Source organism: Ambystoma mexicanum, chromosome 8 (genome assembly GCF_040938575.1).
Source record: "Ambystoma mexicanum isolate Mex_15411 chromosome 8, UKY_AmexF1_1, whole genome shotgun sequence".
NCBI classification, from domain to species: Eukaryota; Metazoa; Chordata; class Amphibia; order Caudata; family Ambystomatidae; genus Ambystoma; species Ambystoma mexicanum.
The window spans coordinates 63,573,707-63,601,385 of record NC_090929.1 but is presented as its reverse complement, the minus strand read 5'-3'; the positions used below and the strand labels follow the sequence as shown (position 1 = coordinate 63,601,385).

The 27,679-nt window shown below is 43.3% G+C and overlaps 1 protein-coding gene across 8 annotated transcripts in view; it reads right to left on the bottom strand.

The window, feature by feature from the left end:
• PRRC2B (proline rich coiled-coil 2B) overlaps positions 1-21,858 on the bottom strand; it is a 1,218,749-nt gene extending 1,196,891 nt beyond the window's left edge. For 6 of the 8 annotated variants that reach the window (XM_069609284.1, XM_069609287.1, XM_069609286.1 and 3 more), the window contains exon 1: positions 21,670-21,858. The gene's annotated coding sequence lies outside the window, so the exon portion shown is untranslated. The remainder of the gene's footprint in view (positions 1-21,669) is intronic. The other 2 variants (XM_069609290.1, XM_069609291.1) reach the window with 1 other exon arrangement.
• Between the last annotated feature and the right edge of the window lie 5,821 nt (positions 21,859-27,679).

Sequence of the window (27,679 nt, the reverse complement as noted above, 5' to 3'; positions counted from 1 at the left end):
TAGCCGCTAAACCCACCCCACCCCACCTCCACCATGTCACTCAATGAGAGTCTGCTCCAATTGTGACATCCCCTAGTGTCCACTGCAAAATGTTACACCAGTGCCAGGTCAGTTCTCAGCAGCCAGGGATGTGTTCAACTTTCTAAACTTCCAGGATCATGGCATTCATCTTCTACTCAGGCCCTTGATACGCCATAGTCCGTCGCCTGCCACCTTTTCTTTTGTAATCAGAGAGTCAGACTTCTACACGCTCCCCTGTTACTCTGTGGATATCCTCCTCTGTAGCGAGTTTGTATTTGTACCCGTCCACTTAAAAGACGATGGAGAAGGAGTACACCCCCCCTTCCCCCCCCCCCCCCATCTGTACCGGACCCCCTTCCTCATTTAGCCACTTCGTAAGGGGTGAGCATAGTCTTCTTTTGGCAAGTGCGGGAAGGAGGACAGATCTCTATTCATGCCGTACATTACCGGGCCTTTCTTTCTTGCTTTCTCCAGGATCTTGAGCTTGTCGTAATAGTGGTGAAAGCAGGCAAGGACCGACTTGGGGCCCGCCACAGAGCCGCCCGCTCCACGGATCCTCTCAAAATTATTTAATGACTTCATGTAAAGTTCTTTTTCAAGTCCCTCTCTGTCCAGGAGACCAAAAAGTCTTAGACTGTTCCGCCTTTCAAGGGCGTACATTTTCAGTAGGATCTCATTTCCATTTCAGACATTCGCACGTCCATTTCGATCTCCAGTGTGTCAAGGGAGGATGTTCTCCTCCGCTTCATCAATCCTTTGGGTAATTTGGTCAACCCTTCCTCCAATGTCAGCCCTCATGTTTCTAATCTCCTCCATTAGTTCTGCAACATCTTTTTTGGCTCCTACAGACTCGTTCCCCACAGAAGACATATCCCTCGGGGCAGTCTTTCCCACGTTCTTCCTTGGTGTATATTCAAAACTGGCTAACTTCGATCTCCAATCCATGCGCCCCCACCCAGTGACATGTGTACCTCAATGTATGTGGTGATGCTCCTGCCGCGAGATGGTACGGATTTAACTTCTTCCCAACCCATAAATCCTCTTTATCTGAGGGAGCTTCAGATGATGACAGGGGTGTCCCCGCTGTTTTTCTGGCGATAGTGACTACCAAGGAGTCAGGCTTAAGATGGCCCCTTATATAAAGTGAGTCTGACTGGGCGGCCGTGAATAATTTTTCAATTCTAGGGTGGACAGCTCTAGTGAGATTAGGATTGAGGAGGGAAGGGTCAATTCTACGTTGTATGGACTTGAGAATAGGTATGGCTTGGGCAATGGGTTTTTTATCCCCCATAATTCCCTCTGCAAAGTCCATTTCCTCTTAAGCCCCTTGAGTGTCTAAGTGAAAGTGCTCAGCAGCTCTAAGTAAGACCTCATTTAGTAGAGGCTGGTTGTCCACAGGAGAGTCCGTGACTGGTGGTTCTTTGTTAACAGGTGAGTCTAGAGTATAGACCTCTGCCTAGTCGTCCTCTTCATCCTGGTCCTCGTCATCTCCGCAATAACCGACACCCGCTTGTTCGTCCAGCATTTGTATGTCTGAGTCATAAGCATACTGGTGGTAGGGTTGAATAGAAGGGGTCTGAAATCGGACCTTGAGCATCATTGCGAGGTCTTTTACTAGGAGGCTGAGGGTCCCTGGATCCTGAAGGAGCGGAGTCATCAGGGGTGCTCTGGTAGCTTAGAAAGTGATCTGGGTTTTTGGCATAGAAATTAGCCAAGGAAGACATTCTTGACATCACCCTGTCGATGTCCTCGGAGATCCATTCCCTGGAATTGGGGATGAACACCTCTTGTTGAGGTACCTGTACTGTTCCTAAGTCCTGTGGGATAACTTTAGGTCTAGTGGCCGAGACAGGGGGAGTAGACTTATCTTTATCTAAAGATGTGTTTGTCCTTATGGGCCTGGGGTACGGAAGCTATGTCTGAGGACTTCTTCTGCTGTTTGTCTCCTCTACCTTGTGAAGCGGTGTGTTTCCCTGATGGTTTAGTCTTTTCGTAATTTTTTGACGCCTGGCACCGAGATTCGGGGGTGTGCACGCTAGTCTCTGTATCTTTAGAGTGAGAACGTCGAGACTCGGCGGCAGAAGAGGAACAAACTGCCGTAGCCGACACTGGGCGTGCAGCCTGGGGGTGGAGGTCGGATTCGTCTTCTGACGAATATACCTCTGACTTTGGGGAGTGAGGCACTCTTGGCAACTCTAGACAGCTGCGGTGTGTCGTGAGGCGATCTCGACCTGGAACGCTCAGAGGACACTGCTTCTGTGGACTGCTCTCTACATGCCTCCTTTTTCCGAGTACTCGATACGCTTGTCGAATCTCGGCTGGGGGTTGTGTGTGTAGGTGTAGTAGTAGTGTTAGCGCTCACGTCGCCGGGTGTGTTCCCTATAACTGTCCCGCCGGACAATCTTTCCGAGGTCGGTGACTAGCGTTTGGTTGTCTTTTGACGCCCCTGTGCCCTCGCCGTCCGAAACAGCGGAGTTGCTGCCATCACTGAAGGACCCCACCGCTTCCATGGCCTCAAGCTGCCTGGCGTGATGGGCCCAACGTTTAGTGGAGCGGTCCTTTAATGTCTTAGCCTTAAAGAGCATACACGCTCTGCAGCTAGCTTCGGGGTGGTCCATTGGCAGGCAGAGATTACAAACAGTAGGTTTGTCAACCAAAGGAAACTCGCAGTTGCACTTGGGGGAAAATTTAAAAGGAGTACTCTCCATATGTTACCTAATGGCAGCGGGCGAGTGCATGTAGGAAATAAAGTGAGTGCAATTATGTCCACCCCCCACTCGCCCTACTTGCAGGGCCGAGGACAGAGGCCTTCCAAGGCCCAAAGTTGTCATGCAGTCTCGACGGTAGTTTGTTCTTCGGACCGGCGTTGATCGATGTCTCGACGTGGGATTGGAAGAACAGGGATTTTTAGATAATTCTAAGCAAATGGCTGAAAGCCAGGGAACTCCGCACAATGCTTCCGAAAAGTATGGCGGAAAAAAACAATCTGAGGGTCCTACACGCTTGAGGGATCATGGGTACAGTTGACGTCACACTAGGGATAATATTACTGGCACGCCCTATGTTGACGCCCATTTTCGAGTTTCAAAAAACAAACTGAAATACTCTGCAGCTTCCACTAGATGTCGGCCTATGCACAGCATGTGATCTAAGCAGATTCCACAAGCCTCAGAAATTTAGATACTGTTCAGTATTTGCAAGGGGATTGTGACATGCAATTATCATGGTTGTTGAAATGCGCTATTGAAATGTTTGTGCGCTTGCATCACCAAGTGCCGTTCTTTCGCAAATGAGGCAGAGTGGCTTACAGCTTGAAATCTTTCACCTTGGTGCCAACAATGAAGTAAACTCCACTCAATGTATAACATGCAGCGTGTTTTAATGACAACAATTCAAAAATGCAGAGGAGAAACAGAATCCATGGCCTATGCATTTTGCATCATGAAGCTCCGTCGTCTGGGTCTCTGTTGAGATAAATGCAAAGCAAAAATTGACGTAAGCATAAAAGATAAATGAATATGGTACCAAAACTACCTAAAACTAACAAATTAAGGTAAATTAAACAATGAAGCGAACCGCATGATCAACCCAAGAAATTGAATATCGAGGGTACTCAAACGTGATAAACAGCTGTGCTAAATAAAGTAAAACATTATCTCACATGAACAACCAGAAACAAGGTGTAAACACAGGCGTATACGATAAATCTAAAGCAAATATCTGTCCCCCAAAAATCCAACTGTTGCCTAACAAAAAGCATGGAAGCCAAGTCTACAAAAAATAAAGGCACATAAAATGACAAAATGAGAGCTATGAAGACTGCGTGGAGACTGAAATGTGCCAAATGAGACCTATCTGCTAAAACACTCAAAAAAAGCTTAAACAAGTGAAAGAGAAAAAAAAAAAAAAAATTAAAAAAAAAGCAAAAACACACAACAATAAAAAATAGTAAGTATGGTCTACAAAGATGATCACAGAATAACCAAGACAACATGAAAGAATGAAGGGCCTTACAGAAAGGTCCTCTAACATATTTAAGGTACAGTTCTCTCAGTTGCATCCCACTAGAAGTATAAATGGGCACTGCATTTCTAGATATTCTAAAATTGCGGTGGAAAGCACATGATCAGCACTTGCGCCGGTTAAACACGATGAATGGTATCACTCCTCGCACAACTTGGATTAGCAAATTCATCCTCATGAAAGGGGCCATGTGGGTATGGCTCTTGCAGGGCGGTTTTCACTTATTTGTCCAATTCCCACTCACTGTGCACCCCCCTCCCACCTCACCGTGGCATGTTTTGCACCCTCTGACAGTTTCAGATTATGTCCCTGAGATTGTCAGGGGCTGCCCAAAAAATTATACTGGACAATTATGGTCTTCAGACTTCTCTGGCCTCTCAAGCACATCTCTGGGTCATCACATAACCATGCTTCCACTAAAAATTCTAGTACTTTCTTTCATGATACTGTTAAAATGCCATTACTGGAAGATTGCTCATTAGCACAAGACTTATTTTTCAACTTTTATGATCAGCTTCCCTTCTGATCCAACCTCAACCGACACATGCATCCTTGCTTATACAACCACTTTCCCGCTTTACCCGTCTTAGTTACCCTGTGCGAGGGCACAATACACTACTGTCTTGGACAAGTTCACAACACATAAGACACTATTAGTTGCAATTGGCACAGTATAAATGGTATGTAACCCAAGTTCACTTCCTTCAGGCTTCTTACAAAAATGGTAACAATAATAATGTGAATCTGGAATTTCAACATATTCAAGAAAAAATACGGAGGATCGATGGCTATCCGATGCTATTCTAGTCCCATGACCATTAATATTCACAGCCCATCCTCTCCAAATACTGTATTTTGGACTGATCTTAAACAACCCATGAATTGCCTTGGCTAGTAAAGCTCTCTAGATTAACTAATTCTAAATCTCACAAAAAAAAAAAAAAATATGTTTGTTGATACCGGGGAAATAAGAATTCTGATTTTAAATAATTACATTTTTGACCCCTCCACACCCAACACCCCTCTGCTCCTCTAGTACATGGTTAATAAATCCACAATTTCTACCCTGCATTTCAGATTGGTTATCTGAGACAATGCTCATTTTCCTCCGTCAAGCAGGGACACCTCCCAATCAGCTGGTAATAAATAGAGAAAGTAAGTATAGACGGTTTCAACTCCAATGTTTTTGTGATCAATCCCCATGAAGACAATCCATATATAATAGTTGGGATACATGGCTTGGATTCGCATTTACTTAATTTCTCGAGGTGCGCTGGTCACCCAGCAGCTGCCTACCTCTGCCTCCACCCTCTTCCCTAACTATCTGGGCTGGGTTGTCTGTGCATAAAGCACATGGACAGAAATGGCTTAGGCCATCAAAGGCCTTTATCAGCCGGCATCGGGCTTTGCTCACTCTTCTCCTGTGACTGAAGGCGTACAAACCCTCCTGGGTAAGGTTTGCCTCCGATTTGTTTCTCGGCATGGATTTGAATTTACTTGCTTTCTCGCAGTTGTGTTGGACACCCCCAGTGGTTCAAGGCTGCCTCTCCCCTCCACCCACCCTATCGGGGCCGGATTGGTCTGTGCATAAAAAGCACCAGAAATTCCCCCTCTTCACAGGCTCTCCCAGGTCAGCCTTGCCCAGGAAGCCGACCATGGGCAGCTCCACCGCATGTTTGCCCTGGGCTCCCAAGCACCCAAGCTATCTGCAGCAACCTTCGGATTTGAGACATTAATGTAAAGCTTGGAAAGTTTGTTAGGTGGTAAAGTATACTCACCGTATTGATGTCTGATGCATACCTAGATTGCCACTACTCAGAACTTAGGTACACATCTAACCCATAGCCACTAATTCAATTCAGTGCACATTTAGTGACTATTCTTGCTGCACTCAAAAGCTAGCCAATGTGTTGCACTTTAAATGAAGGTGATGCAACTGTCCACCAACCCACTAACAATGCTCCAATATTCTGCGTACTCGCCCTAAAACAGAACAAAACAACCACAAACTGCACACACTGAACAAGAAACTAAGCCAGTCCCACAATTCCCCACACAAACGCGCAAACTCATGGACCAAAAACCACAAAACTACCACAGACTAAAATCACACTGGGACCGTTTTTTCAAGCTGAAGCTACCAACAGCACATCAAACATGTCTTTCCCTCGCAATCCCACCAACGAAGCCCAACCAGCCCTCCTTCCTTTTCAGATCTGCCAAGGCGCCTGGAGTAAAAAAATAAAAAAAAAAAACATTTTTTTAAAAAAGTGGCATTGGTGTGGGGAATCAAATGCTAGTTTGGGAGGTATCCCCATAAGAGATTCTTTGAAAAACAATCCATTAATCTACTTCAAACATCAAACCTTAGAAATCCTTCATAATAATGCCAGAATTGAAGAATCCAATCTTACCAAGCTTATCAAAGTCAATACATTAATCATAAAAAGGCAAAGCCCAAAATTATTTCTAGCATAAATCCAGAAAGGAAACTTATCTGAACAGGCAGACATTTCCCCAAACATTTTGATTTTCACGTCAACGTCTACTAACTTGGCACTTAATGACATAATACACCATGTCTCTAAAATGAGCAAACCCTCAACGTAACAAGTGTTGCATCACAAGAGCACCTTGCGGATACACTGCAAACCGCTCAATGACTTGGACAATTTCCGAAAGTTTCACATTTCACTGACAAAGTGGAAACAGTTAAACATTCACATCAGAGGCATTTTCAAAATACAAAATGCATTTTGGGGTGCAAGCCGTAGTTCTTAGAATGTTAGCCGGCAGGTTTAAGCACACAGTAAATTAAAAATAGTTGCAAACACTAGCTAAAAAGTGTAGTACATCCAGCCACTGACCTGAATGCTTGCTGTAAGAAAATAGTCACTGGCACAATTTACTAATTGCAGATTGTGCGCTTTACAAAAAGGTATTTAATGCGCAGATCTAGATATGTCATATTGCAGGTTTTTCACACCGTGAAGTGAGAGATTACACCATTTTGTGTTTGCCTACAGGCAACTCAAAACTACGATTCTGTAGTTACGCGCATCTGCAAGATGACTCCAATTAGCCTAGGGCACCTGTTAAATAAGAGGAAGGAGCATATGCGAAGGGTTTATTTTTAGGCCACTGGATTGCGCTTAGAAAAGGCAACTTTGGTATTCATCATATGGAAATCGCACCATGGTTTCGAAGAAATGTTATGGCTGAGACCCTGATCAAGACGAAGTGTTTTGCTCAGGTCAAACATAGGAACAAGCTTTCAGCATAACAAGGAGTTATATAACTCAATATACATGAAAAAGCGTCATGTTAATATGAATATAGGCATTCAATAAGAACCTCCATTTCACATCACAATTTAGTTGAACATGAGTTGAGACATATGAAACCATATTTTAAAAAGTGGACTTCAGATAAATTGTTTGTACAATGAACACCAGTCCTTGACACAAGTCATCTCGACAGCCGCCCGGGGCAGAGGGGTAGGCCGTACCAAGACCTCCTTGCCTAGAGAAAGCACAGATAATGTTGTGTTGAGGAATAGATATGGTTTGTTCGTAAAATGAGGGGTTTGTTCGTAAAATGAGGATTTATTAAATCGGAGAGGAGAAGAGTGGGGAAGAGGAGTCTGTGCAGTTGACTGTAGCCCGTGCTTGTGTGTTTTCTACAGTCTTTTCTCAGTGGAACTGAACCAAGGAGGAGCTATGAACATAAAAACTCCTAGGGGAGAAGAGCAGTCCGTGCATGCCTGCCGCGGTTGGCGGTACCTTTAAAAGGTAAAAATATGTTTCCTCCGTCTCCCCCTCCGCTTCTGTCCTATTTGGAATGTTGACATTAACACAACACTAATCCTAGAGTACAAATTCCCCCGACGGTCTCCATCCATCGTACTATAATCACTATCCGGTAGTGACTTTGGTGTGATTTAAACCTCTTCTATTCCGAGGAGGGGTGCCGACTGGAGACGCCTGAAAGCGGAGTCACTATCGGCGGGGTATATTCTTGACACCCTGCTGGAGGCTGCAAATAGTCACCAGCAGGGGTTCCCTTTACGCAGTACTTCTTCCTGCAGCGGATCTCAGAGTGCCATATCTTGAAGTACGGCATACGTGGGACTAGTGTCTTTGAGCTGTGTTGACTTTCGAATTATTAAAGTTGCATTCAGAGTTTTAGTGGCCTCTGAACTGCGAGTTCTATATTTTTGCGGCGACTGCGAACCTAGCACCTTTAAGCCGTATCGATATCCTGGACTAGTTGACTTGTACTTTGTGTAGTTTGTGTTAAAGCGGATTTCTGATCTTAAGCTCCGAATCTTGTAGTGCGGCAACTGTGGGCGAAGTGCCTTTGAGCCGTACTATTTTCACAGAACTGACTGAACTCTGCACTGCATTCTGGATAAGGAAGTGCACCCACGACATTAACTTGTGTTTCGTGAGGAACTAAATCATTTGTGTGCTAAGCCACAGTGGGTTCTGCCTCTGACCCTCTAAGGAATTCGATCTTGTGTGGACAGAGGGGAACTGAAAGTTGGAATTGCTCTTACTGAGGACTTTCGTCTCAGATCTACTGCTACTGTTATATTATTTTGTGTGTTTTGCGTTTGATTTCCCTTTTTTGCTCCCTTTTTGTATTGGACCTTTATTGCCTACTTGTTTAGGTATGGTATATACTCAGTGATTTATTTGCCTGTGTTGATTTTTTTTTTTTTTTAAACAAAATCTGAAACAAGGGAATGCTGCACTCAGATCGACAATAACGTTATAAAAGATAATAAAGGCATAGAGGTTGTCACTATCAAGGTCAACATTTAACTATACACCGAAAACAAATATGCGGGGTTATTTAAATACGCCCAAAATAGGAGTGCAGAGTGGAAGCAGCTCCAGAAGAAAGATTTCACAAAAAGTGATTGTCTTGACGCCGATCAATAAGTGCACATTACTAATGAAATGCATAATTTTTGCTCTGCCCATCTGGAAGATGAACTAGAGGCACGAGTACAAACAGCTTCCAAGATTAGGGAACGTTATGAAGATCAACGAGAAAATGTTCCATGTGATAATATTTCTATGTCTAAATATTCCTTGCTGATCACTACTCACTCCTAACTAAACCTAAATCCTCCATGGTCATTTCTGACCAAACAATCTTGGGTGCATCTTATTCACCATCACCGGCGGTGGCGAGTGCATTAGACATAGCACCACCAAGTACTAATCACGCAATTTGATAGATCAATAAATGCGAGGGTTGGTTAAATGTCCCATAATATGAGTCATCTTCTCGAAATTATTATGATAAATGTTCCATGTATTCTAGTATTCATTCAATATCTTAGGCTAAGCCTACACCACATAAGCGCATTTTGTCATAAATAGGAACGCTCTCAACCCATACAAATATGAGCACCATGGTCGAGATAACATTGACAGCAGCATACACCACTATACTGAGTTTATTTAAAATTATTTGAATCTCTTGACAGTAAAATGTTGCAACAATCTGCTCAAATCCACACAATAGCAGACTGGTTCATGAGGGAAGGATTGAATAGTAAATCCGAATCAATCCCTAGCATTCAATCCAAAGAACGTCCAAGCTCGTCATGCCCCACTACACAAATAACAGCCACAGAGAGAACAGCTCACTTGTCGGTACTACCTCATTTTGATCGTGTAATTGGACCCATAGGTGAGCAGGTGCAAAACGACTCAGTGGTGAATATAGATGAATCTTTGACAAGCGTTGAGCTAAATAATACAGTGCAACAGATTGACATTGAATCGAATCCCTTTGAGATATTTAGTAAAAAGGGATTTAAAAACAGAAAAACATCCTGTAAAATCGAAATTGCTGAATCATGACTGCCAAAATAAAGCTCAGAAATCCACTAATATCAAGAGTGCTAAACCGTTTATTTGTGCGCTTTGTAAGGCACTAATAAGTCCTTTAAAAGAGTTGGGCACTAAAGAAATGCCAAGAGAAATAGCAAGTTCAATGCCATTGTTGAACATTCACAGTGCACATCCTCCAATGTACAAATGCTTAGAGGATTTAATTACTGTAATAGAACAAGACTACCCCAGACAATCAGTAAATTCTGAGCCATCGCAAGTAGGAGCGAAAAAAAAAAAATTTTGAATCAACAAAATTGGCTATTGGTGAAAGATTACAACACAGATCTGTAAATTGGCGAGAGGATCATATTATATCTGAATTTAAGTGGACCGATATCATTTCTGTCCATAAATCAAATATAAATAAATTGCAAAATGAAAATGCAGAAAAAAATAAAGACTCAAGAAGTGACCCATGTTACATCAAGTACAAAAGATAAAAATCAGTGTCAAAGCCATCCATGCACTGATAATGGAAGTGCCGTGATCTGCCAAATATGATCTTTGCAGGACCAGTATTTTGAACATCTTCAAGGAGGTAACAGCATTGGAGGATGTAACCACGGTGGATACAGAACAAGTCGAATTTTTGGAAAATATGGATTTATCCATAGTAGGATCTGGATTCCTTTAGGGTTAGTTCTGGAGGGCGAAGATTGATTTATTCAGACTAGGATTTTTTATAGCTCAAAATCCAGAACGGAAAACGCCCGCCATAAGTGAGCAAAGTAATCAAACAAAATCAAACTGCTCAATGTGTGAACATCATAATGCTCATCAACCTCACACCAACATGAAAGAGTATATCCATCATTAGAGAATCACAAAATACTCGGTCATTCTCACTTACAATACTCCAGTGAAAATAAAATAGATCAATTCGATATTATTGCCCTCCAGGAGACTTGGCTTACGGCCACCCCTATATGGGATAACCATGATATAATTTTATCCCCAGCCAAGGCATCTCAAATGGCAGACCAAACTTCTGGTTTACTGGTAGCAGTGGAAAAAAAGTGCGGGTTTTTCTATTCAACCATGGGCGAGTCTGAACATTTAAATGCAATTGGTCCAAATAAATTTATTGATTAAAACAATCGCCCTATTAAATCTGTATAGAAATCCAGCAGGATTGATGGATTCTATAAAGCATTGCTTGATACCATCTCTATGTCCGCCAGTATCTCCACTACCATAATCATGGGCGATTTGAATCTAGACTGCATCAACCCTGGCTCCAGAGCAAGAAATGGAGAGGTTACCAGATGGAAGGCGTAAACGAGTGATCGTTATTTCATAAAGGCCAAAGTATCCCTCCTGGGCGATGTCCCACCAAAAAATACATGGAGGAGAGGGAACTTGTATTATTGATTACATCTATTTAGAAGACCCCCTATTCACGATAGTGGATACATTTTAAAATCATACAACCTAATAGTTATCATCATATGCTTTCCTTAGCTTGGTCTTGGCACCAGGGACCTAATGTGGTGCAGTCTGAATTCAATGGACACTCATCGATTGTGAATAATGCCAAAACACGATTCCGCTGGTGTGAGAACAATTTACAAGTGTCAAACAGCAAGTTCAACAACGGAATTTGGAGGTGTGGAGGAGTATACCAAAATCTTTAATTGATTTTTTTTTTGGGTATTCCTTGATATCAGCTCACCCCAATACCTTTCATCACAAACATTGTTAAGAATATAACGAAACTCCCAATGATAAAGAGATCTAGGAACCTGAAATCGGCCAAATGCCGTTACCGTAATTGGACAAGAGGTTGACGCATGGTATCAACATGACATTGAGAACATGATGAGATCAATGCATAATAAGAACTCTGCGCAAACATGGCAATATATGAATAGCACACAATGTAATACACAAGCCAGTAGTCAGGTGAATAGTGTTTCTGAACATCAATGGTTAGAACATTATATTAATCTGTAAGCAGATCCAGCATACGATGATTTGACACTTTCTTATAAACCACATGATGTTTGGGACCTCCATTTCACTGAAGAAACCATTGAGGACATAATTAAAAAACGAGTGGGTTCAGGGCCATGGGACCTTATGGTCTGAGCAACTTTATGTTTAAAGCAGATTCAATCAATTCGGCATGTATGCTGCATAATCTTTTTTGTAGCATAGTTATAGAGTGATCACTTCCACTATCATGGTGTAAATCATTGATAGTTCCTATCTTTATGAATGGCAATCGTTCTTCCCCCACAAACTACAGGCCCATAGCTTTAATGGATGCGCCGGGAAAGGTTTTTGCCTGCATTGTCCTACGAGATCTAAGTGGTTTGTAGCTGGAATGGGGACAGGAATAAACCTTTCATGTCTTAATGCAATAAAGGAACACGCCCTAACAAAGCAACCAATTTATTTTTCATTCATTGACCTACACTCTGCTTTTGACTCAGTTTCCCAGAGACTTGCTAATATCTAAATTAAAGAAAGCAAACTGTCAGTCAATATTGTGTGATATTATTCAAGCATTTCATTCCAATAACTCTATCCAGCTAAGACTAACCTTATAGGGACTGCACTCAGCTTCGATGCACACAGCAAAAGGGCTGAGGGTTGTATGCTTGCTTCAGCCCTCTTCAATTTCTTTGTGCACGATGCTGGAGAGGAATTCAGGCTCATTTACCAAAACGGAATGGCTTTCAAATTCAAGCTTTGTTTTACGCCGATGATCTGGTGTTGGATCTCCAAAACTCCAATAGGGCTCCAGAAACTATTAAATTGTCTAGCCAAATACATTGAATTGAATCAACTAGTGATCAACCTAAAGACGACCCAGGTACCTGCATGCACGGCCAGCAACCTTAAACGTGGGTAAAAAAATGGCATGGACAATTGATAATGTTCGCCTTGATGTCGTGTTGGATTACAGCTATTTGGGGGATGATCATACATCGGGACGTTCATCAGAAAAGTAATCTTCTAAATTTAGAATGCAACCTTTCAACTGCCATATCCGAGACAAAAATCATCCTATTATAGTTATGTTAAGTTCCCTCTGAATCCGGCAATAATGTTTTATAAACAAAAAGTGACCCCTACTCTGCTCTATGGAGTGGATGCAAGATCAATTGTTCCAAGAGTTTTCTTCAGTAGACTGGAGGGCAAATTCTGGAGGCATGTGCTGCAATTGCCACAGAGCATTCCCATGGCATTATTGCAACACAAACTGGGCCTTGTTTCTTTGAATGCCAATCAGTAGAGATTATGTGCCTTATGTCGAAAATGTTTAAATCGGGAATCAAATACAATACTGAAAACTTAACGAACTATATCTTTTTCTCAAACCATTTGTTGCCCAAATCATGGACAGTGACCATCTATAGAGTTTTGACCAATGCAGATGTTTGTATTGAAACCCTCTTGTTAAATCCAGATGGGGCCAAAATGAAAATCTACCTTACAGATTGGATTGAAACAAGAAGAAGCTGCTTGGCCTATACACATTTTGTAAACAGTCCATTTGAGATAAAACAAAAACTGGGAACAGTGGGACCATATTTAAATATATCACCTACACCCATTATTAGATCAGCAATACTTCGATTTAGATTGAACATTTGGCCGACCAACGACATGATGGCAAACCTAAGAGTAATACCACCCCATAGAAACATTTGTTGATTTTGCAATGATGTAGAGTGTAAGGAAATACTGAAACACTGGACTGTGCTGCATGGATAGCAATAAGACAAAAGCACTTTGATAAGCATAATGTGAATTTCGGGTTGTTGTGTCCAGCTGATCCTTAAAAGCTACTGTTTTGAACACCCAAAATGAGCATCAGAATAGCTACAATTGAATTCTTAGCATCATTGAAACTACAAGACTAAGATTGTGATCGAATGTATAGATGTAACTGATCATAGCTCTGAAGAAAACAATGTTTTAATTATAATACAAGATCATTGGTATCATTTTTATTAGGATACAATAGCAGATAATTGTGTATGTTTGTGACGTAGTTAACATGTACGTATGTGAAATGTCAATTTGTTGAAATTTGAATTGCCAGTTCATTTTACTATTGCTGAATTGTACCACTGTTGAAAAGTTGATCAGCTAATTCTATATAAAAAATTAAAAATAGATTAATGCAAACAGATCACGGTGCACGTTAAATTTAACAAATAATCCATACTGGGATCATTTTTATGCAATAAGCATCTCTCCATAAATGGTTATAAGATTAGTGGAGAAGTGGCTGTTTTGCTGGAGATCTCTTTCCCTGGATACTACGTCCCGTGACTTGTGTTTGGTACATGTTCCTACATTCAACAATGCGCCTCTTAAGGACTTCTATGGACTTCCTTGGACTCTGTTGGACCATTTAATATATTTATATGAGTCCGTTAACAATTATAGTCCACCAAATATTTAATTAATTCAATGGCAGGTTGTGAAGCCACACATTTGTAGACTCATCAAAAGGTGCCACCCGCGCGCTCCGGGAAGTGGCTGTTTTGCTGCTCGGCAAGCGAGCAAGGGTGCTGTTCAGATAGTCTGTGCTTGCTCTTTCTGTGCCTCTGTAAGCGCTGCGTGACGATAAATAGGAGTCGAGTGGGGCAGATATCTGTTGCGAAGCTTCAAGATACGATCCATTGAAAGACGCGACATGAGGCGCTAGGAAGCCAGATCCGTCTCCTGTCCTCAAAGTAAAGAGTCACGTTGCTTATTAGGCTCTATCAAGCAGTTCTGTCTCTGCATTTAGAGAATTGTGCCGAGTTTGGTGTTTTACTTTTTATTCATTTATCTTTGACCTAGTCGGGAGTCCGTACTGGAAATAGTAGTGGCGCTCTTAGGTGCTCTGCCCTAAGTTGTTTCTGACTGGACTGTGTGTGTTAGAGTACAAGTTATTTGACTACTACATCACCACAGCTACTTTGGTTCTTGGGGTTTTAGGGGCTGTGGTTTTCTTGCTGTTTTTTTTGTTTTAAGTAATCCGACGAGTTTCGTATTGACTCCTATCGACCCTACATACTTTATAGTTTTATCTGCGGGTCGATATGGATGACTACGAAAAAGAAATAGCAATGCATAAAAACCTACGCAATAGACGAATTTGTGTCCCGAAGATCATATCATGTCCTAAAAAGGGGGTAGTTCAGGGAAACTCGATTATTTTGGGAAAATGCCCACTGTGGCAGCACCATCTGATATTGTTGACATTGATTCTCTTAATATGGCATCCGCTGACTTGGTGTAGGAGATGACAAGTGATTTGAGATGTGTAAGTGCCAAACTTTTGTGTGATGTATTATGTGGTCCTCCTCCGAATTCAAATAGTGTATGTATGGACAGCATTTCTCTGGACAAATATGCTGCAGTAAATACTATCCCTAGTCTTCTTGATCCTAAGGCTGTTCATGTTATGCTTGGTGTGGTGAAAGTGCCAGCTAGAACTGGTGAAGCGTGCAGTATGGAATGCAATAGTAGGTTACAGGCAATTGGTTGTACTGATGTTATGATTCATAGGGAGTTCAATAGTATTTTAAAGATTGCCATTGACATATCCAACGCTGAGCTGGAAGAACTTGACATCGAGTATATGGGTATTGACCCTGAAATGTCCATAGCTGAGTTTGTTGTGAACCCGAAGTACTTCACCCCTCCTACGAAGAAGATGGCTTTGTCATCTGTGCCTGATGTTAAATACGCCATCAATGTTGAGCCCGTTTCTAAGAGTGTAGAGTGTTATGATATTATTGTACCGCCTGTATTCAGATTTAATTCAAATGCGAAGCCTGGAAAGTCTGTTCCTGTGCTATCCCCCCGTAATAATTACTGATTATGGGGAAGGGCTCTGTGAAAACGATGTGGATACCAGTATGAATTCAGATGAAATGTTCAATGCCTTAGAAAACTTGCTTTCTATGTTGCTTGAGAAATGTTCCCATTTAGAAACCAAGATTGATGTGCAATCTTTGTTAATCAATTCCACATTGAAAAAGAAAAGTTGCAAAGTGTGTACAAACAAGCAAAGCATGACATGTAATTACTCCTGAAGAAATCAGTGAGGAAAAAAGAGAAGAATTCAGGTGGAAAAGCAGGGCAGAAGGCAATCTTGGTCAAAAGTAAACCACAGCGTGTCAACCAAGCATTTATGTATAGTAAGAGAATTGTGAAAAGGAAAAAGCAAACACACGTTGGATGAAATGTAGTGCCATTGAAGGATATACATGATACTAGGGATGAGTCTGGTTTAGCTATCACAGCACATAATGACCAGAGACATGCGGATGATAATTCACTAGGCAGGATGCCATCCATAAGTAATACCGCTGCAGAGCTTGAAATTGTTAATGTGTTGGAAGAGGCTATATTGCCTCTTGTAAAGGCAACCCTGCCCGTAATGAAGCAACCGTGTATCGTAGGGCCAGCCCCGAATATTGGCGCTCCAGTTGCCTCGATGCAAATGACAGTACCGGAAGCATGGGTGTTGAAAAATACCAATATTGGGGGTTCAAAGTTGCAGTGTAAAGGGGAATGCCAATATTGGTAGGTTGTCTGCCTTGCAAATTACCCAGGTACACAGGGATAAGGTTCCCCTTCCGTTGAATCATGCAGCTGTTCTGAGTATTTTTTAAATCTATTGTGCCCCTGAGAGTTATCACATCAAAAGATACCCGTCTAGTTGACCAGCTTGAACTTACTAACCAATATATTTCAAATGTATGTTTTGAAGCTGAGGGAATGTTGAATTTTATCATGGGTTATAAAGTAGACCTATTGAGTATGGGATATGCTGTACACAAAGTGCTGATACCAGTTGTGAAATCTCAAAGCCCTAAACAACAGGGGCCTAATGAACCACCTTTAATTATCCTAATTAATCTGGAAAGTCAGGTTCCTGGCAAGGGCTCATGTACCCAGGCTTCGAATATGGTGAAAGGTGGCACTAATGACATTCCTGAAGACTATTTGCAATGGTTGCCATTGACCTTTAAGTCACATTTTGCTGAGTCTCGATGACAGAACTCTCTGCAGCTGTTGTATTCATGGAATACTAGAGGGCACTTGCGTTTGTTTCAAGCAGAGGGACTTATGGAACATCTGGCACTATTTAAAATCGTAGCACTCCAAGAAACTTGGTTAACATCTGAGATTCAGTTGTACGATAGAAGTACGGTACATCAGGTACCTACTAAGGGCCCTCTTGGTCGACCCAAGGGGGGCTTATTGGTATCTGTTCAATCGCCATGGACGATACTGAAACTAACTGTCTACACAGCACGTTTTGGCTACCAAACTAACTTGGCTTATGGAAGTGTTAATAGTTATTAATGTATACGATCCTCTTTTTGGTCAAGAAATGGAAAATGTGAAGACTGTAGACACTGTGCTAAAGTTGTATAACCACCGCCATCCAATATGGCTTTTGGGTGATCTCAACGCAAAAATTGGAGATCTTGGCCATAATGTCGAGTGGCCAGTTAAGATCAGAAGTTTATCCAATGACTCATAATAGGCAAGGGCTTAAATGGGCAAATTTAATGAATGTTCATAGCTCGGTGAAATTAAATGGTCTGACTCCAGGTGATGCCTCTATGGCATTCACTCGAATTGAGGGTAGATCAGCAGCTACTCTCGATTATATTTTCACTAACAATATGGGATTACATTCTGTAAGGGACATGGGTATTGTCGAGAGAGGAAAGTGATCATCTCCCCCTTTGCCTCTTGTTTGTTCTCCCTGGCTTATGCGATGAAAGCTCTGACCACGATGAAAATGGGATGGTTCACATCAGTGAAGGCAAAAAGTGAATAGTCTGGCATAAGCGTAACAGAGAATGTTACCAAAGCGGTATCCCTCCCATTACTCGAGTTCATAAATTAGGTCGTTTCGGAAAAGAATACTGAGACTCTAATATTGTCAAACTATTCTCAGCTCCATTGGAACATTCAAACACATGTGGGTGAACAGAGAACCTATAAATCTGTAGGTGAACGGTCCAATAGTGTGTTACCTCGTAGGTATGGCAACGATAAGATGATCAAAGAAGCACAAAAGAATCTTCGCAATGAAATTCGTAGCGAGGTAAGGAAAACGATATATTTTTATCAGTGCAAGCAGTTGCCCGTCACATTAAAAAACTTAAAAAGAACTACAAACACTGGCTTAATTAGCCTAAAAGGGAATGAGAGATTAAATTATGGAAAAAAATTGTGTTGATGGCATCACCAAATAACCAAGGTATATGGCATCTGCTTAGTAAACATAAAAAACGGGATTTGACAATAATTGTATTACCGAGGATACATGGACCCAATAAATAAGAGACACGTTAGGAAAGATTGCTTTGTCTGAAAAGCTTTGTCTGAAAATATCCTTCCAATTCGGGATGTAACATGGGACTGTAAAGTTTCAGAATTAGATATTATTATGATCATTGAAAATTTGAAGAATTCATGCACTGCAGGCCCTGATGGTGTCTGCAACTTAGTGATTAAAAAACAACCAGATTTATGGGGTGCCGCGCTATTGCTACTATTTAAACAAATTGGTAAGCTGGGAGCAATTCCGCCTTCATGGCAAACTAGTCACATATTAACGGTACATAAGGGGTCATGGGATAAACCGGCAAACTTTCGAATGTTGGCGATGCTTGACGTTATGTCTAAGATTTTCACTAAGGTATTGCTTCGGGAATTGAATGCATGTATTGCTGAGTCAAAAATAATACCATCGAACCAAAATAGGCTCCCGAGATAAATCTATCACAACCCATAATCTTTTGATGCCAACATCTGCAATATGCCATGCTTGGGGCAAACGGAATTTAGACGTATATTGTGTGTATATATAGACTTTTCTCTGCCGCATTTGATACTGTTCTTCGTAACAGATTATGGCAAAAACTGAATTCCTTGGGGATTCCACAATGCCTCTTAAGAATGTTGATGTTGCTTCACACAGATACTTCAGTAAGAATATGCGGCAGGCAGACTCCCACTATATGGCAACTTGTTGTGGGGTAAAACAAGGGTACATGATCGCGACGATCTTATTCAATCTATACTTGTCAGATATGATGAAAGCGTTCAACATACCTGAAGCAAATCCTGTGATTATTGGATGGCTTGCATATGCCGATGACCTGCTGATATTAGGTTATACACCAGTAGGTCTGCAGCATATGCTTGACTCCTTAGTTGCCTATTCTGTCGATAATGGCTTGACTATCAATATTGATAAAAGCAAAATCATGGTTTTCTCAAAAAAAAAAAAAACAGACCAAGGAAATACTCATGGAATTTAGCGTCAAAAAATGTTGAACAAGTGACTTACTTAAAAATGCCCCGGAATCATCATTGATGAGAAGTTAAATTGGGCGTCATAAATTTGGCCTGGGAGCCAAAAGTAGCTCCGGGTAGGTGTTGGTGTCAAGCTAACCTAGGCTCTTCTATTCTACAAGCAGGAGCCAAAGAGCGAAATACTTGGATTTGAATACAGTAACAATTCGGTGAACCTTTAGAACACCTCAAAAGTATATGAATGATGAACTGTGAGGGGGCAGCTTTGATCAACATGCTTGAGAAAATAGAGTAGATCGGACCCTGTCCCAGAAACACAAAAAATAAATTATGGAGTCAAACTTTAACCAGACAAACGGGGTAAATGAGCAAGTGGCCTCGTAGTACCCCACCCTTTGAGAAGGGTACCAGAAATAACTACTCTACACCACCCTGGAGCACAGCCAGCCACATCTACCAGCCACGAACTGATAGTAACTAAGTTGAGGTTACTCCATCTTTGCTGATCAATCCACCCAGCCAACTTCTCGGCTCTCTGACACAGACCCTCCCAAGAGGCAACGGCTGAAAACCAAGCAAGCACAGGTCTATGCTGCATAGTGCTGGGCTTCCTCCAGACTGAAAGGAGTGGGGGGGGGGGGTCGTTCACTAAAAGCCTCGAATCTCGTCACATTCCATTACATTACCCCTTACCAGGACCTACTTTTCCCAGGCTTCAAACACGCCCTTCACATGACAGGAACCCGGTTGCCAATGGCAACTGTCAAAGCTGCAAACAGTCATTGGTTGGGAAAGCCTTCTTCCCCGTCCTGCTATTCCCTGGACACCAGACTGCCCAACCCAAGGAACGGGTCAATAAAGTTCGTAGAGGCTGTCAAATTAAACTAAAGTGATATCATACTCAATCCAAAATTAACCCAGAGTCACCCAGCCCACAAAGGAAAAACATTAGCAGACACCATACAAACTGGTCGTGGCTGCTCATAAAATAACCAGGGGGTTCGACAGGAATAGTATTTCAAAACTGCACCATAGACACCAGATGAGATGATTCAACTTTAAGTGTAAAATCCAAAAGCGAACATTCAAGAGCAGCCGGAGCACAAACAAAAAACATGGCAACGCAAAGTTGCAAGGATCGGAAGCACGCAGGGTGGTTAAATTAAGTAACCAGAATTTGTGTAACGTACACATGTAATGTATGGGAGTACAATCATTCTTTTCACCACAAATACGGGCAACTGAAAAGTGGCATTGGGGCATGCCAGTGGAAACCAACAGTACGATGTGCACCATCAAGTTTTAAGGGAAGTGTCTAATGACTTGCTGGCATAACCATTCCACATGTGCAAGTACAGCATGGGGCACACAATACAACGTGCACGAGCTGCAAGCATGGAAAATAATATTTGGAAACACGTTAATATAACATTAATTTTTTTTTAAAAAAAAGCACACCACTACTGCGTTTTCCGACAATACCAGAGATATTAGGGCTGCAGTGGAATTTGCAAATAATCTAAATAAATACAAACAACTCGATCATTGGTGTTGTGGTTCACTGGCACCGCGCAACACTTGCAATATAATATGTTTAATAAATAACATACAGAGTTGTTGTAAATGAATGTGCCATCGCAAAACAGATCCGTTCGTACATTAAATCTAGCAAAACGGACTACTATGGAAAGACCATCCGCTGCCCTTCATCAGAACCCTTCCGATGCCATTAAAACTCCATGGGGCTGCCAGTGCTCAAGAAAGACCCCTGGACACATGCTTATGTCATGTCAGTGAGCGAGCGATGGCAACACATAGTGCATGCACCAGGGCCATCTCTTCTACTGTGCAGATGCAGGCAGGGATGCTCGAATATAAAGGTTTGCAATGCGCAAGATCCACGCAGGGTCAATGGCAGGTGAATACATGGACTAGCCTGCATTAGAGTTGTACCTGCACCCCCCCTGCATGGTCGGACCCACCAGATCTGGCACTCCTCATTCACACCCAGGGGCCTCTCTTGCTACCCCCCCCCCCCCCGCCTCCTCCGAGCGCAGCGACCCCTCATCCTAGCTATAGGTGCTCCAGTCCTTCATAAGCCATTCGTGGGAAGGGGGCGAGACCCTATTCTCTGTCCGACCCTCGTCCACCCTCCCTTCAGGGCCCCACTGGATCTGGTTTCCTCTCGGCCAGCCTTAAGCTTTCTGACGCCCCTCGAACCGATCATATCCTCACCCCCCTCCCTCCCTCCCTCGGTGCCTCTCTGACACACTCGCCACGGCCCCGGTCTTTCCTACTCCTCTTACTCAGCTCTTAAGCGTCTGCAACCCTCCGAAGCCCCGTACCCCAGATCCCCCGGCCTGCTCCCATCCCGCTCTGCAGACAAAGCCGCTGCTCGGCGGCCGGCCCAGAGACTCACCTAAGGTGCCGCGGCGCGCCCTCGGCTGCTTGCTGCTCGGTCCCGGGGGCCAGAGGCGCTGCGCTGGCCGGGGATGGCTTCGGATTACGCTGTTGCCGCTCGCCTTCGTTCCAGATTTCAGACCCCCTTCTTTTCGCTTGTTTTTTTCTTCTTCCGGTCCGGGCCTGTCAATCACCGGTTATGGAATGTAGAAATGGAAAAGGGACAACATGGCAGCGAGTAAACATGAAGGAAAGACTCGTAGCCCACCCCTCCCACCGCCCCCTCGCGCAGCTCTGAATTACGTAATCTGTGACGTCTTCTTAGAATGCGAAGAATTCAAGTACTGGCGGCGTGGGCTGCATTAAACTCTGGTGCAAACGTTATTAATAGCTCCGTTTTACCACAGCTGGGCATGGGCATTCCCAGTATGTGCCATGTCCAAAGCCCTGGCTCTTGGGAGCCTTCTTGGCGCAGCCACATACACCTTTATCACACCTTCATAACAAATGATATCGTTTCAGTTCTGAAGGTGTTGCAGGACAACTTACCTATAACTAGTGTTGAATATTCACTGAATACCTTTGTGGAACAGCATACAATCGCATATAATCGTGATTAATAACAAACGCAATCAATCAGGCGCGGAGGCAGGTGCGTGTTAACTGGTCTTTAATCAAACCTGAACTGCCTAATTGGTGGTAACCCTGCCTCCTTAATCAATGGGACGCAGCCCATGAGCAACTGCAATAAACAGAGGACTGCTCCTCTGAACAAATAACAATAATAATAAAAGTAGGACATTACATTTCCATAGCTCTCAACTCACACGCTTTTGGCGGGTGTCACCCGCCTTGTAAAGCGCTGAATCACCCGATAAGCCTCCTGCACGCCCACTCATTTCAATGGGCCTCTCACCCGCCAAAAACACAATCGGGTGTTTTCACCCGCCTTTGCTACACAAATGGTTGAGAGCTATGCCTCTCCCCTCTCCTTGAACAAATACGTGAACACTGTTCAATCGAACTCTTCAAACCATCTCGTGGGTCTGCGGATGACCCTCTTGGATGGGCTGCGTGCCGGTGGGACCAGTTTCACTGGAGTGCCGTCACTGCCACTATCATCAGCGTCTCTTTCCTCTTCATGATATTCAGAGTCCTTATCTGACGAATCATCTGTCAGTGTCATTGAGGTGCTGACAGGGGTGTCCGTGCTGTTGAAAACCTTGAAAAAGGATGAATTCCTGGTGATTGTGCCATGGGGGCTAGAAGCCGTTACCATCGACCCTTGGATGTGAGTCACTGTCATGGGGTCTGGCTTGAAGGCAGGCATGTCCTTAGTAACTTGGTTTTGTCATACTAATACCTGGTCGCCAATGCGAATGGTTCTAGGTCTGGCCCTTCTTCGGGCATCTGCGTATTCCTTCATTTTGTCCTTGCTTTCTTGGTCCTTGCTTCTAGCATTCTGTATGTGTGTGGAATCATCCTTGGTTCGTGCATAGTGGGGAAGCCTTGTTCTGATGACACGTCCGAACATTAGCATTGATGGGCATTCGCCAGTTGAGCTATGCGGTGTAATCTGATATTCTCGTAGTAACGTGCAGATGGCTTGCATGAATCACCCATTTGTGATGGAACAGATCTAGAGCGTGCGTTTAAGGTTTCCCATGAAACGTTCCACCATTCCATTTGCCTGTGGCCACAGTGGTGTGACCTTGTGATGTTGGAAGCCTAGGTATTCTGCGAACATAGCAAAGTCATGGCTCGTGAAGGGAGGCCCGTTATCAGATTTGACTTCTGAGGGATGCCGTAGTCAGCAAAAGTTTTGTCCAGCGCAGGTATGACGGCTTGAGCACTGGTCGAGTGAATCAAATGTACTTCTGGGAATCGCGACATTTCATCGATGATCACCAGCACATATTTGCCGTTTGCCAGCGGCCCAAACATATCCACTGCTACCTCATCCCACACCTGTAGAGGCATCTCAGATGTTTTAAGTGGCTGGGGGAATGTGCGCGGAGCCACCGCCTGACAGGGTAAGCATTTCCTTAGTAGTTGTTCCACCCGTTCGTCTATGGATGGGAACCATACCTTCGTTCTTAGTTGTCTCTTGGTTGACACTATTCCTCTGTGTCCGGCATGGGCGATGTCTAGTACCTGGTCTTGCAGGGTTGCCGGAATTACTATTCTGTTTTCTTTCAATAGCAGGCCTTCGGGTGATGTGAATAGGGTATGTCGGACGAGTTTGAATGTGCGGAAGTGTTGTTCCTCGTCCGTGGACAGGGAAGGTGCCCCTTTTGGTCTGTTCTGCCATTGGTTCGATTTTAGGCAGGATTGTACTGTCTGGAGTAGTATGTCCTTTTGGGTCGCTTCTAGCAGCTGTGCTGTGGTGATGGATTTGGGTAGCGCACTGCTGACTAATTACCGTAGATATTGGTTTGCTTTGTGTGATTGGCGCTCATCTTGAGCTGGAAGTGGATAGCGTGATAGAAAATCTGCGGGATTGTTGTCTTTGCCTGGTCGATGGATTATCTTGAATGAGTATTCTTGTAACCTCAGACCCCATCTGGTGATTCGTGGTGGCATTTTGGCTGTCGGTTTTCCATAAATGGTGGTGAGAGCCTGGTGATCCGTAACTATGGTAAACGGTCATCCATACAGAAATAGATGATAGTGTTCACACGCCCATACTACCGCTAAGCTCTCTTTTTCGGGTTGGGAGTATGCACATTCTGTGTTGGAGAGACTGCGGCTTACATAAGCTACAATTCTCTTCGGAGAGTCAGGTGATGCACCGCGCCTGGATTGTGCTAGAATTGCTCCTAGTCCAAATGGGCTGGCATCTACTGTGAGTTCCGTGTCAAGGTCAGGGGCATAGTATGCCATGCATGAAGCTGTTGCAATTCTTTTCTTGATTTCTTGAAATGCTTGTTCACAAGTATCTGACCACAGGAATTCTTGATGCTTCCCAGTTAGCAATCGAAGAGGCGTGCTCACAGAGGCGAAATCTTGTATATATCGAGTGCAGTAGCTCGCCATTCCCAGGAATGAGCGTACTGCTGAAACTGATGTGGGTGTGGGAGTCTCTACCAGCGCTTGAACCTTTTCCGGATCTGGTTTCAGGCCATCTTTTGAGAAGATATGTCAGAAGAATTTGAGAGTGAATTTGCTGATCTCACATTTGTCCGGGTTGAGTGTGAGGTGGGAATTTTCTAGTGCCATGTAGTCTCTCCTCAGGGTATCATCATGGCTGTCTTGTGTGGTGCCGAAAATTGATATGTCGTCCGAGTAGTTTAAACAGTTGGGGATGTGTTTTATCACTTGATGTATCTTATTTTGGAAAATTTCGGCAGCCGAAGATACCCCAAAACTGAGCCTTTTATACCTGAACAAACCCAGGTCGGTTGAAAAAGTGGTTTAAGACTGAAATGATGTGAGATATATATTTGTACTCCAATGCAACAACCTTCTGAGTTAAATTAAGTTCGGTGAGTATTCAAATATAGTAAAATATAGTAAAGAACAAGTTCAAAAAATAATAATTTTCACAATCCAATGCTGCTGTTCTGTTATATTATTTATTGCAAATTCCACATGTTATCATCACATGCGTGAATCCTTTATCCAGAGGTTCATTTCACACTTGTTCACTTTGTAAACCAAAATAACTTTTCAATTTCCATTATCTATTTTTCACTCTCAATTTCCAATGTCTATTTCGCACTCTCATTTTAAATGTCTATTTCGCACTCTCCTCTCAATTTCCAATGTCTATTTCGCACTCTCATTTCCAATGCCTATTTCGCACTCTCTTGAAAAAGTGGTGATATATCTTGAAGCAGGGTGTAGCTCTAGTTGGTGATATCCCTTATTTAAGTCTAATTTCGAGAACACCTTGGATCCGTGCAGTAGGTGCATCATATCAGTCATTCTTGGGGCAAGGTGTCGTTCCCGCTCTATGGCCACATTTGGGGCCCTCATGTCCACGCAAATGCGAATGCTGTCCTTGTTGTCCTTTTTCGGTACGGGTACAATGGGAGACACCCAGGAAGTTGGTCCCGATGCTGGCTCTATGATGTCCTGCTGTAATAATGACTGAATCTCGTCCTCCACGTGTCTTTGTACGTTGAGAGGTATGCCCCTGTAGTGTTGTGCTGTCGGAGGTATCTGGGGATTGATGTGCAGCTTTACTTGTTTGTCCTTTAATTTTCCCAGCCCCTTGAATAGAGAGGGAAACATTTTTTTCATCATGTCCTTCGGGCTGGTCGTGTATGCCGACATTATTTGATACATGATTTGAATGAGTCTCATTTGGATCGCAGACTTGAAGCTCAGAATGCTGCCGCCTGGCACGTCCCCTTTTATGACGTATATTTTGATCTTTTGATTTTTGTCTTCATACTGACAGTGTGACGTGAACATCCCTTGGCAGTTGAGAGGCTTGTTGGAGCCGTATGGATATATTAATGTGTCTGCTTCTTTCAGTGACTTCTTGTAGTTGAGTAGTTTATAAGTCTCATCATTTATGACATTTACCGTTGCTCCCGTGTCAATTAGAAATTCTTTGTTTTGCCCATTAATTTGTAATAGCAGGGTGGGACTGTATTCTGCGGCTATGCTGTTTCCAATCGCATGTACATATCCCCTTTTCCTGTCCCCGCTGGATGAGGATGAGTGTGATTCCTGTCTTTTGCGAGGCACATTTTCTAGATATCTGATCTTCTGTCTGGAGTGTCTCCTTTGCGAATCATGTCTGGTGCTGGTGCGGCTCGGGTAGTCTCTTCTCTCTTCCCGCTTTCTCTCCTCTCGTGGCGTGTCGCGAGATGAGCTTTGCGGTTGGTGTCTGGATGCTGCAGGCGACTGCCTCCTGCGGGATCTCGAACTTTCTCTCGTCGAGGTTCGGTCTTGTCTCCTCGTGTCTGTGTTCATATCAGTCGGCTGGAAGAAATTGACGTTTCTGCACACAGATTGGAAGTGGTTTTCACCTTCGCTCTTGTCACAGTTGTGTCCGATGGCTGGACATGGGCCTACATGTGGAAATTTGAAACAGCACCTGTAACATTTTTTTTGTTCAGCGGGATATGAGTCTCTCGATGTTCTGATGGGGCATACTGATGCAGTGGAAGCAGACTGCGTGATTTTGATGTTATCAAATGATTCTGTTTGTTGCATGAGGGTGGCGTCTGCTTATGCGAGTTGCAATATCTCTTCCAGTGTCCTGCTTTTTTGGAGTAGTTTCTTTCTGAACTCATGCAATGCGCAGCCAGCAATGATTTGGGACTTTATTGCTTCATCCGTTGAATATCTATCAAAATCACAATATTTTGCTCTTTTCGTTAAACACATTACAAAATTGTCCATACTTTCACTGCTGTCCTGTGTAGATGTGTGGAAAATGTGTCGTTCATAATCAACATTTCGTAAGGGTGCGAAGTAGGCATTTCGTGCGTCAATGATGCCTTGAAAAGTGTCTGTGGAAGATTCAGGCATTTCAAAAACGATGTCCCGTACTACTGGTCCTAAATAATGGAGTAGTATACCTCTGAGTCGACACTCCTCCCTACCCCTGATGCGTCTCGTCTATGTAGATATGCAGTTCCTTGAGCCATCTGGCCCATCTGGGGGCGAGACTACTGGTGTCCGACATGTCGAATGGTGGCACAACTTGTAGTTGTAAGGATTCTGAGCCACTGTCATCTTTGTTAGCGGCTTGCCGAGGTGTGGAGCTGGAGGAGGGGCTCAGAATTCCACTGTCTGTGTTGTCTTCAGACATATTTGCCTTCTTACTGCCGCTGGCGGTGCCTTGTTTGTCGTGTCAACTCTAAAAGAGAATGCGTGCGTTTTCTGATGCCTGCCCACGTGTTTTGTCTTTGGAAATGCAGCCGTGATGACTTCTTGTGGAGCGTGTTGACATCCACTATGAATCTGCTTGTAACGGTTTCTTCACAGCATGCCAAGTGCGTGCGTATTGCTGTGGCTGGACTCCACGTGTATTACGCGGTGCGCGTAACACATGAGTTGCCAGATTCTGT